This window comes from Daphnia carinata, chromosome 3, assembly GCF_022539665.2.
Source record: "Daphnia carinata strain CSIRO-1 chromosome 3, CSIRO_AGI_Dcar_HiC_V3, whole genome shotgun sequence".
NCBI lineage: Eukaryota > Metazoa > Arthropoda > Branchiopoda > Diplostraca > Daphniidae > Daphnia > Daphnia carinata.
Window position 1 is genome coordinate 6,097,738 of NC_081333.1, and position 6,320 is coordinate 6,104,057.

Below are 6,320 nucleotides of genomic sequence, written 5' to 3' on the forward strand. Positions count from 1 at the left end.
GTTGAATTAGTATAAAAAAAAGACTGAAAATAATTAAATTATAGAATGTAAGGTTTACCGGGAATACTGTAGATTCAAAATTACCACTAACATTCATGAAACAGTTGGCAAGAGATGTTGATGAGCTACTTACATGGAAATCTGGATAAATGTTACCAGAGACAAACTGTTTTTCATGAGGTGTTGATTGTCTATAAAAATATGTATCTGGTTCATAGGAGGATTCCACTATGAGGTCTGTTGCCTATTAATAGCAGTTGAATCAGTATAAAAGAAGAATGAAAATGTTGAAATTATAGAATGTAAGGCTTACCGGGGGTACTGTAGATTCAAAATTACCACTAACATTCATGGAAGAGTTGGCAGGAGATGTTGACGGGCCACTTGTATGGAAATCTGGATAAACGTTACCAGACACAAACTGTTTTTTATGAGGTGTTGATTGCCTATAAAAATATGTATCTGGTTCATAGGAGGATTCCACTATGAGGCCTGTTGCCTATTAATAGCAGTTGAATCAGTATAAAAGAACAAGGAAAATGTTGAAATTATAGAATGTAAGGCTTACCGGGGATACTGTAGATTCAAAATTACCACTAACATTCATGGAAGAGTTGGCAAGAGATGTTGACGGGCCACTTGTATGGAAATCTGGATAAACGTTACCAGAGACAAACTGTTTTTTATGAGGTGTTGATCGGCTATTGAAATCTGTAGCTGGTTCACACGCAAAGTCTTGATCAAACTGGGAATCCATGGTTTGTTCTTTCTCCTAAAAACGTAAATATATTGGTTAAAAGATTAGCCGGACATGTCACCACCTAAATTTCAAATACTTACCAAACATGTTGAAGGAAAAATACTACTAGGGGAGACCGGGGCTACTCGGGACACGGGTTACTTGGGACAAGCTACGTTTTACAAAAACGCTTTATTATAAAATTATAAAATTTACACATCATGTTTGTTAACTACATGCGCATTTGGGTATGAGTTTTTGTGGTAGAGGTTGCATCCGTTGTTGAGATACGGCCATAAGAAATTTTTAAGGGTTAGTAAAATTATGTTGGGCACTAATAAAATATTTATCTACGGCTACGTCATTTGGTGTATAATTTTGCAAAAAATATAATGAAATCCACTGTTCATTTTCACACATTTCTTTGGTTTCAAAAAAAAATTCTGAAGCGATTTGCTGAAAATCACACATTTTCAAAGACACCACCCATGGGGCAGGTTGGGACAACAAATTCTGGGGTAAAATGGGACGGTATAAAGCTATTCCGCGGCCGGATATGTAAATTCCTTTCTTGTCACTATGTTAATTTTGTCCAAACAATATTAGAACTCAGCTGTGATTTTATATTTTGTATTTTCATCATTCATATTTCAGTATTTAAAAGTTTTTTTAATGCTGACTTTTTGTCATTTCATCTTGTCAATTTTCTAATCTACAGCAATTTTACAAAATTCTCGCCGATTGATTTAGCAAACCATGCCAAACTATATACTATCTGGTTGGTAGAAAGATAACGTACTTGAAAACATTTTTTACAAAATTGTAGGACCAACCAGTAGCCCGATATTAGCTCTGTCCTGAGTTACCCCATGTCCGTCCCAAGTTACCCCGGCCATCGAGTGAGTCAACGGATTTTAAGTAAATTTCAGTATTTTTTTTTAACCACTAAAAATGAAAATATTTTCCTTTAAAAAATACTGTGTATAGATAAAGATAGTGCGGATTTAATGGAAAAGAAAAGTTATGTTCATCTTTCACTAGTCGAGAGTTATTTGACAAAAAAGAAACGCGTCCCGATTAGTCCCGGTCTCCCCTAAAGGTAGACTTTGTTCCTGGAAATTCTGACCGATCATAGGAATTGGAAATCAATGAACCCATTGCCTGGTCATTTGCCTGAAACGGAAAAATGTTTTTGTTACACAATTAGCACTGTACATAAGATTATTACATGTCGAGGTAACCTCATCAAGAGTAGCAGTGGATGGCCATGACCGGAACAGACTTGGTACAGCGTTTTTCAGCAATTTGTTTGTTTTTTTTCATTAAAGCAGTTAGGTTCAAAGTGCAAACTGCAAATGCGGAGATTTTTGTGTAATTTAAAATACTTGCAAAAACCTGTTATCGCACTGCTCGATGTGAAATGACGAAGCCATAGTTCAATTACATTTTCGTCTCTTGGCCAACGAAAGAAACGAAGATCACTTTCTTTATTTGCCTAACTTGAACTAGAACAAAATAAAACGCAACACTTCACTCTCATTGTTAAAAAAACTACCTTACACAAAAATCACTAACGGCGACTGAGACGCTGTCTACTTAAAGAAGCATTGCCGAGCAATGGCAAAAGTCAAGAAAATTTTAATGGGTGGAATTATGCTTTGGAAAGTGGAATTCAATTTGGGGTATTACGCCCCTCTGGCAATGCAGTTTTAGGCGCTGGGGGTATTGCGCGTTGACAGGCCGTGATTACAGTAGACCATGCGTTTAGGTTAGCTTGAGTTCTGGGAAAGCTTAAAATTCAACTTCCACCAGCTATGAAGCCACAGGCTTGCCGTTTAGCTTACGAGAACCAAGCCATTAATATAGACGTAAGATAGAAAAAAGGGAGTCAAAAAAATATATATTATTTAGCATAAAACAACTTAAAAACAAGCATTAGTTTTGATAGGATTTTGATTTCAAATAATTAAATATTCTTAAAAACTTTACAAACCATACTGATTGATCAAAATGTAAATTAATATATGTTTGAAATGATCCAGTGGAAGACCACCCGCTGGAAATAAAAGTGTGATTCCGCAGTTGTCCTTTTCTCGAAAAACCATTGCCACAAAAAATTATGAAACAAAAAACGAATCGTGGGAGTAAAGTAACATTAATTTTTGTAGCAAGTGAAAATTTTGCGTATTGTTAACATAAAGCTCATCTTGCAATGTGAAAAGCACATCATTCCCAAATTTTGATAGGAAAGTAAAAACCTTGGATTCGTCCCTTCATGGGGTCATTAAAACTCAAAAGGAGCTTCCACCTACCAAAAGTGGCTTTTCAATTTCCTTCGTTGCGCTTTCTTGGATAACAAAACAAGATTTGACTATTTTCTTTCGGCTATGCAGATTTAGTTATTCAAGGGCGTCGTTCTCGATGATAAGGCACCACAAAAGGGCTGATGCTATGTTTTTAAAAAATCACATTTTGAAAATTATTTTTTATAGCCTACATAAGTTGTACAACCCTCCAAAGTTCGAACCTTCTTGTTTGACGCTTAAGATCCTGCGTACCCTGAACACAATGTGCAATAGATAATTTAATCGATAGTATTATCTGAAAGCGAAATTCGAGGCTAGTAGTTGTAGTATTATGGTGTCGTCTACAGTCGTAGCGCATCCAAACCTGCACAGCAGCTAGTATCAATTTGGTTATTTTCGCAACCATATCCTACGTTCAGCAATACAGTTAACGACAAAACGATTGCAATTTTGAATGCCATGCCGATTGTGGACAGAAGATATATGAGCGGAGACACACCGAATTTAATCTGAAAATTCGTTTCTAAACGGGAGTCTTGTATACTCTATCTGGTCATTCTGGAATATACGCCGATCTTTTTAGAATTCAAGAAATTGTCCTTGTCCTCTCAAAAATCCTTCGGTTTCCCTATCTAGATTTGGAGTGTGTCACTTCAATGTTAGAGATTCAGAAGTAGATGGTTTACAAGAAAAGAACCTGCCAGTTTTATTCTTCAGCCTGGCGCTCGCCACTCCCACATTGCCTTTTACGACATGGCACAAACATCTTTGATGAGACAGTATATTATTAAATGCAACACCAAAGACGCGCGACATAACCAAGTATATAAGCTTTAATTTGTCCGCTCTCGTTTCAATGAAAGTAATTGATATGTATTGCTTCCAATTTCTTATCGAAAATGTGTAATGTGAACTTCACGAACCGGTCTTGAAGAAATTGTTGTTCTTTCTTTGGATTTACGTAGGCTAACGTTGTTGTACGAAATAACTGTAAACGACCATACATTAAGTCTTCAATCGATAACAATCAGCTGTAAAAACAAATCCAACTTTAGCTACGTCCATGATGACGAATCACCAAAACTCATGTAATCGAAAAATGTTTGGAATTAAAAGAATGTCATGTCAACTAAGAGCTAGTCGATAAATCAAACTTTTCTTGCACGTTGTTACCCCCTTCTTTATCGAATAAGATATGATGACTGCTAATGAACTACGCGACGAGGTTCAAAACTTTTTTATTTAGTTTGGCAAGTTGCCGAAAATAGAAGCCGTGAATATGTTTGTCTTTATACTTCAAAGTTCGTCCTACCAACATGTCACGGTTTCATTATATTTATTGTGAAATACAGAACTCTGCAGCTATTTTTATTTATATTTATTTATTTATGCTTCATATCATAACAAATTATTCTTTCATAACCTACAAAACTATAACTAGTTGTTTAATCACATAATTGGTTAATAAAATCAACAATCAAAAATAGAAATGCTATAACTAATTATTCGTCTTGTTGCCAATATGTTAAGGGTTAAATTCTTTATTTTTCTGATATTTATTTCATATTGCTGTTCACCTGCTTAGTATGAAATAAATATATAAATGAGCGTTTTTGACAAAACGATAAAGAATGCTGTTTAGTATCCTTTTTCAATGTAGGATATGTAGGGGTATAATGCGAGAATCGTTTTTCACATGCCATATTTCACACACGAAAACCGACGATAACCGATAAGCAAGTGAAGCTTTGCAGTAATCACCCCCTGTTAACGTTTTCGTTTGTTTTTAACGGACGAAGAGTGTTAACCAGAGATTACCTTTCTGAATATCGCAAACTCCGCTCGATATTAGTGGCCCCCTAACCGACGAAAGCCGTAACCCAAATTAACGTACATGACACGAACAGCCTTACTTGAGTCGCTTCCGGCTCTGTCCTTCTTTCACTTGTTGACCAAACATAAAATGAAGCGCCAAATTCCAATGCTAAACAACCACGTTCCGATTCCTCTGGTTCGCAAGCCGGCCAATTTGGAGTGCACTGTTAGTTTTAGTTAGCGGTTTTCGTACGGAAAAATAGTCTGAAAGCGGTGGACAAGGGACGCATGATTTAACCGACGAAAACCGACGGTAGGTTTCCGAAAACGAAAATCGTCAGTTTTTTTCAGACGACTTTCGGTAAGTTTCTTTGACGAAAATCGTTATAAAATACCATCGAAATTGGCCAATATAATTTTTTTATATACAGCTAAAAATGCAACCATAACCTCCCAGAAACCCTCCTATCCACCCCTTTATTTCCAAATATTTTTAATAATTATGGTAACCCTCAATTTAAAATAAACAAAAATAACACAAAGATTTTCAACTAATGCTTTATTCGCAAAATGTGTACATAAATTTATTTAACAATAAATATTCCAAATGAAAAATGATTTGAATTGACAATCCGGGACCTGGAAACGGGTGACGTTCCTGTAATTCTGCAGACAGACCCAGTTCGCTCCCTAAAGCTCTTACTTCACCTCTATGGAAGTCTATCGAGAAAAATTTTTAAAAGAATAAAAATCTTGTTAGAATGCCATAACGCAGGAAACACCTTAATATCATTACCTTTAAGAAGTTCTACTATACGGCCGCGAAGGCACAACTGACGAACCATTTCGGAATCGTTATGATGAGTCTTTATGGCATCAGCGCGCGAAGAATCCATATGCGAAGCTGACTCAAATTAAATGTGGCCTCAAAGTACCTGTAATATTTTCATAAATATTGAAATTAAATATTAGGCAATATGATGCAGTAAAAAAACAAGGGAAGGTTGATACCTTGTCCAAGAAGTAGTTTATCCCAAGTGAGGTTTAAATCGTTGCCGTTCTATGTGCCACTTTCACAAACATATCGCCAATAATACGCCGTTTTTCTTCCGGATTAACAGTCCAACACAACGACAAAGTTTGGCGACCATGCACTTTGGTGGAAGCATCGTAGAAAGTCAGGCTTGCTTTAACAACCCAAAAAAATATGGAACATCTAATCTGATCCCTGGTATGAAAAATTTCAATTAACTTTACTTGTTTTTGAACATACTATAACTGATTTAAAACAACCTTTATTTCTTTTTAAATATGAAGCGATAATAATTCCCTGAATAGACTTCATGGACTTCCACAATACACAGAGTGCCGATCACATCGGTTGGTAAATCAGATTGGCATGAAGGAGTTCTCAGTATAGCAAGTAGTTATTTTTACGTGAACATGCTTCACTCCAGGTA

At 35.9% G+C, this 6,320-nt stretch overlaps 1 long non-coding RNA gene across 1 annotated transcript; it reads right to left on the reverse strand.

Moving 5' to 3' along the window:
* Positions 1–5,473: 5,473 nt before the first annotated feature.
* LOC130688062 (uncharacterized) lies at positions 5,474–6,050 on the reverse strand. Its single transcript, XR_009000296.2, has 3 exons — positions 5,872–6,050; positions 5,657–5,795; positions 5,474–5,580 (listed from the first exon to the last, which is right to left on the reverse strand). It is a non-coding gene; the product is annotated as an uncharacterized LOC130688062 (long non-coding RNA).
* Positions 6,051–6,320: the final 270 nt, after the last annotated feature.